Raw genomic sequence first — 13,277 nt, 5'->3', positions numbered from 1 at the left:
TTGAAGTCTGTTTTAGACAAACACATTTCAGTCGGAACAAAAATGCCCCCGATTTGCATGTATTTGCATTTCCGAGTTCTCCTGACACCTTCGTTTAGAAGTCTGTAATAGGTAAACACATTTCAACCGGAATAAAAATGCCCCCGAATTGCATGTATTTGCAATGCCAATTTCCCCACGCTCCTTGGATTTAAAGTCTGTTAGAGAAACACATTTCAGTCGGAAGAAAAATACACTCGACCTGCATGAATTTGCAATGCGAATTTCCCCAGACACCTTGGTTCTGAAGTTTGTGTTGGGGAAACACATTGCAGCCGGATCAAAAATGCCCCCGACTTGCATGTATTTACAATACCAAATTCCCCACGTTCCATGGATTCGAAGTCTGTGCTAGGGAAACTCATTTCAGTCGGAATAAAATTGCCCCCGACTTACATGTATTTGCAATGCCAATTTCCGCACGCTCCATGGATTTGAAGTCCGTGTTAGGGAAACACATTTCAGTCGGAACAAATATACCCCCGACTTTCATATATTTGCAGAATGGATTCCCCCAGGCACATTGATTTTGAAGTCCGTGTTAGGGAAACACAGCTCGGTTGGAACAAAAATACCCTCTACTTGCATGTATATTTGCTAAGCGGATTTCCACAAGTACATTGATTTTGAAGTCTGTGTTCGGGAAACCGTAAATCGGGCCAATCAAAACTAGGCAGTTAGGGCGTTTAGATAACGCTTGACATTTCACAGTTATTCAATTGTTTATCTAATGAAAAATAACATTTTATTAATTGCGATAGAAGCGTAGAAATATTCCGTATCCATTGATGCAAACATCTTTCCGATCCAGTAAGAAATGTTCGAGTTATAAGCATTTGGAATCTTTCATTTTTTTCTGCATGTTCTGTGCTTAGGTTTTCATTTTACCCCCCATATACTCCGGTTAGACGTAGTCCCACGTCAATATGTCACATTTTCAAACATAGGTACGAAAAAATCATGTTTGTATTCAAACACAAAACTTTATTTTTTTTATTATTATCTGTATTATAGTGATTTTCAACTCGTTTTGGCTGGTTCGTCACTTTTTACTTCCATTTTTTGGAAGAATGTCGGGAGTGAGAATTGAACTCGTGACCTTTAGCGAGAGAGGCATGGATGTTACCACTACGCCAGATCGCCTCCACAAACACAAAACTGCGAACAGCAGCGTGGACATGTTTATCCCGGACGCAGTGTTTTTTGTGAAACATGGAAGACTGCTGGTCATTAGTTCAACACCCAAAAGGTGCGATGGACTTCTAATGATGGCTGAATGGCTACGAACGTCCAATATAGTTCGGGTTCAAACCCAGGACCCTCAGTGGAGTGCAATTCGTTTGCAATTTTTTGCCAACAAAAAACGTAATCACTGAAATGCTTCATAATAAGTGGTGAGATTTTGCCATAAAGATTGTTGTTCTTACTTTTCTATATCCATTCGGGGATATGAACGGTAGATAGTGGCTGAAATTTTGACGTAGAACTACTTCTTACAGGAAGGGTGCCAAACCAGAAAACAGGTCACGTTTTTCCATCCGTTTCCATCCGCTTCCAACTTATTCGGTATGAAGAAGTTATCCGTGATTTGAAATAACAGTCTCGAACGAGCAAGTGAGCGCAGCACAACGAACAGATAAAATACTTTCCCAATGCCAATGTTGATGTCACACACATATGCACACACACAGCTCGGTACAAGAATGAAAAGAATGAAAGATATTGCAAAATACCAGTGCAGTTTTGTTCAAACATTTTGTTCAGTACATCAACATCGACGAAGAGGAAGCTTTTGTATCAAAATCTGGTTTTTTTAATCATCGGTTAAATTTGAAAATTCATAACTTAAAAGCGAAAAAAATCACATCTTTGATTTTGACGTAGGACTACGTCTTTCATTTCTATACTGGGGTGTAAGTTCAAACTTTCGAAAACGAAAGCTTTACGCCGGAGAACGATATTTTGAGCGTTAATAGCTCCAAAACTACTGAACGAAATAGTATGATAAACACTTCATTCGAAAGATAAAATGTCTACGCGTTATATGTTTGTTACTTTTTGATCCAAAATTTGTTTCAATAGCCCTAAAATTGCTTTCAAAACAGACTATTGAAATAACACCAATCAGTAAATAAGCGAGTGCCGCTCGGAAATCCACTCAGTTATAATTGCGCAACGATTGAGGTACGATCGCTGGAATGGATGGATGTTTCCCTTACACAGACTTCAAAACTATGGAGCCAGGGGAAATCGGCATTGCAAAATAGATGTAAGCAGTGGGTACTTTTGTACTCGCTTGCGTATCTGGAAATTGGAATGTTTCCCTAACACAGACATCGAAACCATGGAGCCTGAGGGAAATCAACACTGCAAAACAAATTCAATCTGCGGGTGCTTTTTTACTCGCTTACGTTTCTGGAAATTGGAATTTTTCTTTAACGCAGACTTCAAAACCATGGAGCCAGGCGAAATTTGCATAGCAAATTACATGCAAGCAGCGGGCATTTTGTATTCGTTTGCGTTTCTGCAAATTGGAATGTTTCCCTAACACAGACTTCAAAATCATGAAGCATGGAAAAATTGGCATAGCAAATTAGATGCAAGCAGCAGGTATTATTATACTCGGATTGATTTGATATGGTATGATACGGTGTAGTGGATATGATCGAAGTGGATATTATATTTCATATCGAAGAAATCACATTTATAAAAGCAGCGTTATGAAATTTGTTGTTTACGAATGCTGCAATCGATCGTCGTTATTGGGAAGTTGGAATTGTTGGGAAGGGGGTCTTATTTTCGCTGTGTAATTCCGAGGAGGAATCCATTCCTTCTCAAGCGTTAATAATCCTGTTCCGGATCAACGATGATTCCAATTGTCGGAGCTAGGGGTGTGGGTACTATTTGTGCTGAGTATTTCCGAAGAGGAATCGATTCCCCCTTTGAATGTTAATATTATTTCCGGCTAAACGAAGTGGTATGACAATCACTTTATTCGAAAGATGAAACGTCTACGATTTATATGCTTGTTACTTGTTACTTGATTGCTAAGTCAACGTTAGTCCTACGTCCACCTTACGGTTATATCAAAGATATAACCCACTTCTAGTTTTCGGATATGTTATGTAAAAAATCCTCAGCTTTCAAGAAAAAATATTAAAATGGGCTCAAATAGAGAGGAAGTTACGCGCGGTAGCTTTGCCTGTTCACGATTCCATAGATTCTCAATAGGGATTTTAAGAATTAACCGGTAGTCCGAAAAATCATTTTCCCCCTTTTTATCCAAAAATCACTTTTTGTAGAAAACCATAACATTTGAACTACTGAACCGATACAGATGATCAACATATTAAATTGAAGCCAATAAGCTAACCTTCTTAACCTTCTTAACCTTCTTAATATCACAATTGCGGGAAGATTGTAGTCTAGACGCATAGGTCTAGTCTATAGTCATATAGGAATTTTGAACGAAGATTTAAAACATGTTAAATATGTAAAATATTTACTCAAAAACGAAAAATAACACCTCTCTGATTTTCGGTATATTATGTAAAAAAAGACGGGTGGGTAATGTCGGGGACATAACCGGAGTGACGTAGGACTATACAAAGGGGACAGCTTTTGTTAAATATATTGTTTTATTTTCTTCTCCTACGTGAATACCTACCTGAAAAATGGATTAGTTTACTTTTTACTCTTTATGAATATGTTGATGGTTCTTAAAAGAACCTTTGGTGTTGTGTTTTTGTTATCACTCGATATTCCCATCTTGTTCGGTTAAACCTTCCTGTTTAGCTATTGCGTTTGCCACTCGCCACAGCTTTCACAGTTGGAAAATTTCTTCCCATCCAACTTGTGACATGTTGTTTAGTAAATTACATTTAATGCGACGTGCCGGAGAAACACTTTGCCACTCACTGAAACTAATTATTGCCTTGATGAGCGCCGAACCGAAGCTGCTCTGTTCTTGATGCGGGTTTTCTGATTGTCGTGAGCAGCTTTGCAAGCCAACTCGAGCACTCCGACGGCCGAAACTCTATAATCGCTGTTAGGTATACTGGTGCTCCGGCACCAATCCGTTCGGCCTAGTTACCCTTGCGGAGCAATCAGTGAATGCGACCAACAGGGAACTGGAGACCTGCACGGTTCGAGTGAGACTTTGCCTTTCCCTTAACTTGTCCTCCTTTGTTACGTCCACGATGCCGATGCCGTACAACCACCCGGGTTTACGGTTTGAAAGAAAATAAGATATTTTGTTGGGGTCCGCGTGTTTTATACTCTAGCGGTACACACTCACAGGATAGAGACAAATCGGCAGACTCAGCCAGAGGGGCGAGTCCAACGAGACGAACGAATGAGCGTTAAAAGGGAGCGATGGCAAAAAAATACATTCATTACGATTTGTTCGCTCGTTGGATTCACATGCAGGCTAAAAAGGGTCCTTTTCAGGATCACAAAATTATCTTCAATCTAAAGAGTTTATTGTTTTGTTATTACTCGATATCCCCATCTTGTTCGGCTAAACCTTTCTGTTTAGCGATTGCATTTGCCACTCGCCACAGCTTTCACAGTTGGAAAATTTCTTCCCATCCAGCTTGTGACATATTGTACAGTAAATTACATTCAATGGCACGTCGCATTACCACCACTCAGTATCGGATTGGAGGTAATTTTAACCTGTAATTGATCATTTGCGATGACAGTGATACAGTGTCGACTTTAAACGTGGGGTCATAATATGGACCCCGAACTCTATGTTTACAAAAATGTCCAACTAAATATGTCGCATTACAGGTCCGTCCAATTAGCTAAATGTCGAGATAAGTGTAAATTACTGTACTTTCAATCTAGAAACAATTTAAGAATTGGTGAAAATCAATAAGCTCAGAACAACTGCCAAATTTACATACTCATCAGATCCTGGCAAACAACTTATGAAAAAATCAATTTGTGTTTTATTATTATTTTGGATAATGTTTTAGAAAGCATTGAACTGTATTTCCTAAACTCTTTTTTGGAAGGTTTAATGGCCCTGAAAAGCGCCTTGTTTTATGGAATGGTTCCAATTTAGAAAACTTAGTACTCGTGGTTTTAAGAAAAACCATTTCGAACGCCCTCGATGCCGCCTTGTTCTGGTTTTGCCACCAAAGCAGATTGTTTAAAGAACAAACTTTTTTCTTCCGCTACCTGCTGTCGTTTTGCGATTGCGTTTGCCACTCGCTGCAACTGCCTGTTGTTGTCTTGATGTCCACCGAACCGAATGTGGTCTGTTCTGAATGCGAGTTTTCTTATCGTCGCGAGCAGCTTTTCCACTTCGGCGGCCGAAACTATATAACGCCGGCTAGGTGGACTGATGCACTGATACTAACGCGCTCGGCCTAGCTACCCTTGCGGGGAACTCCAGATCAACACGGTTCGAGCGGGATTTTGCCTTTCCCTTCACTTTTCCTCCTTTACCATGTCCAGACATGGCTGCTTGGGTTAGTTTGTTGATGTGTTGTGATGCGAACCGATGTGGTGTACGGTTCGAATGAGAATGATCGTTACGGCAGCGGAGCGGGGATTTTTAAGCTGACTGGCTGGCTCGAGAATTACGCATGTGTGAGACTGCGACCAATGTTTCGTTCATTTTTTTTCTTTTTCCTTTCCAGTCGTGCTTCATTCTATTTCGCTGCTGCTCTGGTTGCCCGTTTTGGTCGGTACGATTTGAGTAGCACAAAATGGACCAATCAAAAATGGGCACATAGTGCATTTTGACAATGCTTGATATTTCACAATTATTGAATTATTTATCTCAAGAAAAATGAAATGTTATTCGTTATGATAGATGCGTAGATATATTTCCTATCAATTGATGCAAAAACCTTTGCGATCTATTGAGAAATGCTCAAGTTATAAGCGTTTCAAATCTTGCATTTTTTCCTACTTGTTCAGTGCCTAGATTTCCGTTTCACCCCCTATATCTTCCGGTTAGACGTAGTCCTACGTCAAAACCTCGATTTTCCAGAAAAAATATAAAAAATATATAGCGCCCTCTATCTTTAATCGGGAAAACTCTTATATTTTGATAAAATACTCATACTCATTGACTTCAATTTGATATGTCGATTATCTAAATCAATTCAGTCATGAATTTGAAGAACAAAATCATTTTCAATTTATTAATTTTTCGGACCACTCTGAAATGGAAATGTTACCCTGATAAAAAAATACGGGTCTAATGTTTTGCAATAAAGAGCAAAATTACCACTTTTAACGAAAATCTGAGAACCACTGTACCGGTTTGGCATGGAATGGCTGTAATAATATAATAATAATATAATATGAGTATGATTAACTTCCTTGAATAGTGTATATGATATAATTAACTTAATATATTTATATATATTTTTAATTGAAAACATTTGTCAATAAAACCTCAAAACTAAAACATTTTATATTGCGCTTTTATTTTTTGAGTTTAACATTGAAGGGTCAATGAAGATGGCATTGAAACAGCAGAGAAAAATGACATACAATTATGATGGATAATTGCTTTTTGATTGGCGCGTGCTCCACTCAAACTAGCAAACCGCCAATTGAAAAGCACTCCAACTAATGTGAATGTGAATGTGTACTGTATGAATATTTATATTTTTTTTCCAACATTTTTTCGTATATCACCATCGTGAGTGGAATGTTTTTCTATATATAATTAAATTTTATCATATAATATTTTTGTAATTTTACATATCCTACAATCGAAAACACTTTTTTGTCGTTTTAAGTTAGGTTTTCTAAATTACTACTAGGCATGTTTACGGATTCATAGGAAGATAGGATTCCATTTGATATGTCTTGAAATAAGCTCAATGGTTTGAAAGTCAAGAATTTAAAAAAACATATAAAACTCATGATTTTATCCAAAAATTTATAGCTTTTCAACCATTGAGCCAAATTCAAAAATCGACACATAAAATGAAATCACATTCCTCTATGAAGCAACTTCAATCTGTCATTCAACTAACTCAAAAATTTTGGACTACAGAAAAACTTTAAAGAGAAAATTAGCTACTTAATTTTTCACAGCTAATTTCTATCTTATCGCAATTTTAAATCTCTCAAATTGAATTGAAATGATAGGTCAAAAAACGAAAAGCAGGAAAAATATTGAAACAACACATTCCTTTTTTAATTTCTCTTTCAATTTTTGATAAAATTGTACTGCATAGTTATAATACTATATAGAAGGGCAATATTAATATTTGAATAAACTTATGTAATTATAAACATGTTTATATAAACCTTCCCATCTTATCATTTCCCATACATCGATACACTCTCAAATCAAGTATGCCTAAAAAAATTATATTCTTAATGCAAACAAGGATTGAAAATGTGGACACTTTTTAGTCAGTGAATTGTATGGAGTTCCACTGCTGTGCTTGAATTCACAATATTGCACCTGCGTACACCTGCTCTGCCTCAAAGTTACCAAAAGACTGCTTCTCCTTTTGCATTACCAAGTTGAATTGTAGGCTTCCATTGCTACCATTATTAGTATTATTATTATATTCTAAATTAAGAATTTTTACTCCACGCGGACCAATCAACCATAAAAACATCGCAATTTTATTTGCTTCACTTTCACCCATTTTGTTGTTCGCTCTCAAGTGGATAGCGGACGCTTGGATGTCCAAGTTGGACATTTGTACCCCACCTCTGACACCATGTAATGATTCTTCAACTTTTCGGTATTTTTGAATATTCATTTGATAGAGCAATTCCAAATAAAATCGACAAATGACAAAACATGAGTATTTTTGATTCGAATGAAAGTTTGTATTGCGTTTGGGTTGAAGGAAATATGTGTTTCCCACAGCAATTGGGATTTTTTTTTTTGACTCAAGCGTAACTTTTGAAAAGGGCATATCGATTTTAGTAGGAGAAATCTTTGATAATTTATATCTCAAAAACTATGAGTCGTACCGAATTAGTGTCTTTGAAAGAGTTATAGCGTATTGATGTCTAAACAGGAAAAAATATACACTGAGAAAAAAATTAGTACTCTTTTTTTATTTACAAAAAAAACTTTAATTTGCAATATCCAAAATACAGGTCGGACTAGATTATATACAGACCCGATTATATGCGATTTTGGACTCGATTATATACAGTTTGGAAAAAAAATTTTGTTTTCTGTATTTCAAATATGACTTATTTCCAGAAGAAATGTAACCTTTCTACGTTCAGGTTAAATTTAAGTGGCTATTACATGTACAATGGGGTAAAAATCGTGATTGTTGAAGAGATTGCTTGAATTTTCACCAGGAATTGTTTATACCGATATTACAGCCAAACTAAGAAAGATAGAAATTTGGTGTCAAAGAACAAATTGTAGAGCAGTTAGAGAGCTTCAATTCAATTGATAGAAACAATCAAGCTGAGAATATTTTTTTAGAATAAAATTAATAATAACACATTAAAATTATAAACGTTTAAGTTTTTCAGTTCCAAAATCTTATTGAAATCCACTAATTTAGATGTTCCACTACTATATCCTGTGCTAAATTTTCTCATCTTTCAAATGAAAGTAACAGAACAAAAAAAAAGTTCTATAACTCTGTCATTGTTAAAATTCGAACATATGCCTAGAAGGATTTTTTTCATCAAATATGATCGTCTATCACCTCCTGAAAGAATCTGTATAAAATTATTTTTTTCATATGAGAAAGGTGTTTTCTGACTTTAAGGGGATGAATCAAAAATGAAATTCTTCTTTTATTCAAAAAAAACGAAAAATACATGCAAAAAAAAACAATTAAAAAATTTTTTTTGGCTCGATTATACATATACAGTGAAAATAAATCAAAAAATGTATATAATCGAGTCCGCCCTGTACGTATTTTTTAATTTTTTTTTATTTTTTTCATATAAAATAGAAGTCATGTAGAAAATTCAAAAAATGGGTCCAAGATGGTAAAACTATTTTTGACGAACTTTGTGGAACATCGAATTTTTATGAATTTTCGAAACTTCGAATTTTTGTATGTTAATGATCATTTTTAGCCACAAATTCTCATGTGATTTAAAACATAAAAGCTCATTATAAATATCCTTCTAAATGCAGCCATTCTCGAGATATTTTGAAACATATTTCGTATCTATTGTCTTTTTTATAGTAAATATTCCCTTTTAGTATGTTTGTCGTGTTATACCGTCATGTTCATGAAATTTTATGAATTTGCTTATAATTTCCAACAACTTTTCCAAATACATCATCATGGTAAAAATACATGTTTAGGAGTTACGTTGAAAATCAATTGAACTCATTTGAGTTAATATAAAACGTAGCGATATTAAAAAATGTTTTTTTTATCTTAATACAAACTTTTAACATGTTATACACGTTGCGCCAACAGAACACAACATTTATAAAAGGAAAAAATGTAATTCTCTACAATTTGGTCAAATAATTCCTATATTTATCGGAGTTTAAGAGATACTAATAATAATACTAGAATTTTTAGCATTTATTTTTTATCAACATTTATTTTTATCAACCAACAATGTTGTTTTATATAATTTAATTTTTTCATTATTTTCTTATATTTCTATACACATTATGATAACTTGCTGCATTGTCGTTAGAGTACAACTTTGCTGCTATTTCATTCTCGGATACAGGTACAAAAGAATGATACTTTTGGGTACCTGAAATTTGTTTGGTGTAATCATACATGCTACTCAACTCTTCCACACCCTGATCATGTTCTTCTTGTGACATATATGAAAATGACAAATTGGTAAGATAGTCTTCTTTTCGCTTGCTAGCCCAGTCAAATAACGTTTTTGCACTCGTAATCGGATGTCCATGCTGCCTAGCCAAACTAGCTCTTGTTGCCATCCGTTTTAATGTACCACCAATTGCAAAAAATGCCATTCAGCGTCAATGTCGTGTTTAAACTAACAATGTCGATTTAAACTAACTTAAACTCCCAAAATGTTTCCAATTTTTATACTGGGATGCAGCACCATCCGACATGAATTTTATTCTTTTTACCTGCATTTGTTGTTTCAAAATGTTACCAATTTAGAAATAAATACTTGCACAGCTATTGTGTCATGACTTAAAACTTCAGATATAACTACAAAGCTTAAATTTGCCAGAGAACCTTTTTCATCTCTATAACAAACAACTAATGGATGGATTGTTGCTTGATCATTGTTCCAGTGATGACTATGAACTTCATCTTGAAGCACAAATGAATAATTTTCGGAATAATCGCAAATCACAACAACCTCATTTTCTTGCAAATTAGCTTTTATAATGTTAAGAAATGTGGACTGTTGTGTTTAAATGTAATCATGAGTAAGTAATTTTTCTATTTTTTTGCAAAAATACGATACAAATTCATTCACCGGTTTTACAAGAGTTTCTATGTCGCATCGATCAGTAGAAATCTATTGTGCATAGATGATTTCAATTAAATTGCGTTCCTGAAGCTCATCTAGAATCAGTTTCCAAACTCGTCCATTGTTGGGCATTTTTTTACATTCACGAAGGTAACAGTATTTTGATCTATTTGATATGTTACATAGTATTTTTACCATATATTCTTTGCATTCAATGTTAAAGGAATATTTTTTGAGACTATGAAGCATAAGATTTACATTTTCATGGAATGTACAAACACAAACGTTATGATTTCCGGAACTACTCAGCAATTTGCAATGCTTCGGACGCATTGATGCAAAAGAGCTAAATCCAATTTTGCAATTTGGATTAAGTTCCTTAAATCTGTTGAAAGTTTCCCGTAATGATGTTATTAATAACCTTTTTTGGATGTGTTAACGCTTCCCATCTTTGGCTACAGAAACATAGTCTCTTTCTCCTTTCGTCGTCAATATAAAATTCTGAAACATAATTTTTAACATCTTCACTTAAACTTGGTCCATATTTGCTATGTGGCGTCGACAATACACCTTTTTCATTTGCCAGTTTTTTGGCTTGAATTGCCATATATTTATTAACGCCAAATTCTTCTTCCATTTTTTGCACGGACCAAGACTGTTAAAATTCTAACTTTTTCTGATCCTGTTATCTCTGTGTTTTTTAAAGATGTATCTAAGAGGATATTGCATCCCATTGACTTAAGTTTCTCAATCGTTGACACGGTTAAGAAACTTTTTTCAGATGAACATTTCTTACCGTTTTTCGGAAACGGTCTACAACACGAAAAAAAATTTTTGTAGTCCATTGTGGTATACTGTTATTCACTATATAAGGAAGATTGTTCGACTGATGAACGATGTTTGAATATGAGTAACTTTATATACATTATAGAGGTACCTTAAAGGTACCTGACTTTATATACCTGTACAGAGGTAGCTTAAAGGTACCTGACTTTATATACCTATACAGAGGTAGCTTAGAGATACCTGACTTCAGGTATAATCTAGGCATAACGTAAACAAGTTAATTATATTTGTACCCATAACATCCGGTTGAATCAACAAGGTGTATTTGTTGTTGGGATTTCAATTCTACTGTCCGTGTTTTGATTGTGTAACACGAATAATATGTTAAAAGTTTGTACTAAGATAAAAAAAGATTTTTTAATATCGCTACGTTTTGTGTTAACCCACATGTCTTCAAATGTTTTTCAACGTAACTCCTAAACATATATTTTTACCATAATGATGTATTTGGAAAAGTTGTTGAAATTTAAGCAAATTCATAAAATTTCATTAACATGACGGTATAACACGACAAACATATTAAAAGGGAATATATTACTATGAAAAGACAATAAATTAAAAATGTTTTTTTTTTAAATATCTCGAGAATGGCTACATTTAGAAAGAGGTTTATAATGAGCTTTTTCGTTTTAAATCACATGGGAATTTGTAGCCAAAACTGATTGTTAAGATACAAAATTTCGAAGTTTCGGAAATTCATAAAAATTCGATGTTCCACAAAGTTCGTCGAAAATAGTTTTACCATCTTGGACCCATTTTTGAAATTTTCTACATGACTTCTATTTTATATGAAAAAATTTTTAAAAAAATTTAAAAATATGGATTTTGGATATTGCAAATTAAAGTTTTTTTTTTTTTTGTAAATAAAAATTGTTTTTTTCTCGTTGTATATTTTTTTCATGTTTAGACATCAATACGCCATAACTCTTTCAAAGACACTATTTCGGTACGACTCATAGTTTTTTAGAAATAAATAATCAAAGATTTCTCCTACTAAAATCGATACGCCCTTTTCAAAAGTTACGCTTGAGTCAAAAAATTCCCAATTGCTGTGGAAAACTCATATTTCCTCTAACCCAAACGGAATACAAACTTTTATTCGAATCAAAAATACATGTTTTTGAAATCTGCATTTTTTGGACGATTTCATTTGGAATTGCACAATAGCACACATCAAAATCACTCTTCTCCAAGTGGTATCTTAAGCTCTACTGACGCAGTCTTTCTAGCTTCACAAAGGTATCCATACGATAATGCATGTATGTGTGTGACAAGGTAATCAAAACAGGCTGTGAATGATCCACTGAATAAAATATAGAACATAATTATTACAGCGATCATTGATCAGCAATGAGAGAGGAGAGATGAAATATTGCGATTTAAGCTGCATGTTACGCCCTTTGGCAACCAAGCTCATCCATCAACAACACCCGAGATCAACAACGGATTATAACCGTTTGACAGATAATACATCTCAAATTTAGAAAACAATAGAGAAGGTTTGGATAGAGCGAATTCTTGAAATTCACCTGAAATTTTTATATTATTGTTGTATTAATATTGGAATTACATAGTGAATTGGATCAAAAGAAATAACGAGTCCAATTAGCTTCGAAACTGAATCGAATTCAGTGACTCTTATTTTTACGACCAGGTGAATTTCTTAACCAATACATTTCATTTAGTTAACCTTATACCTAATGTTCGTTAATTGAAGCTACTATAGATATAGTAGATACAGAAATAGATTGAATTGAGTACCATAAACCAGATAACTTAAACGAGTAAATTACGCACTAAACGTGAGTAAATATAAATGCAATTGCTAAACAAATTAGGCTAAACCTATATGTACAAACAATTACAGGGAAAATTTAACGTCATAATAAATTCTGTTAAATTTACGGAAATTGTTTCGATTAATTCGCAACAAATTAAAATTTCCGTTTAATTATCTGGTTGAAGATGTTATCCAGAAACACCGGCGCGACGAACAA

Source organism: Toxorhynchites rutilus, chromosome 3, assembly GCF_029784135.1.
Source record: "Toxorhynchites rutilus septentrionalis strain SRP chromosome 3, ASM2978413v1, whole genome shotgun sequence".
Taxonomy (NCBI): Eukaryota; Metazoa; Arthropoda; class Insecta; order Diptera; family Culicidae; genus Toxorhynchites; species Toxorhynchites rutilus.
The sequence above is the reverse complement of the archived record's forward strand: the minus strand, read 5'-3'. Positions refer to the sequence as shown.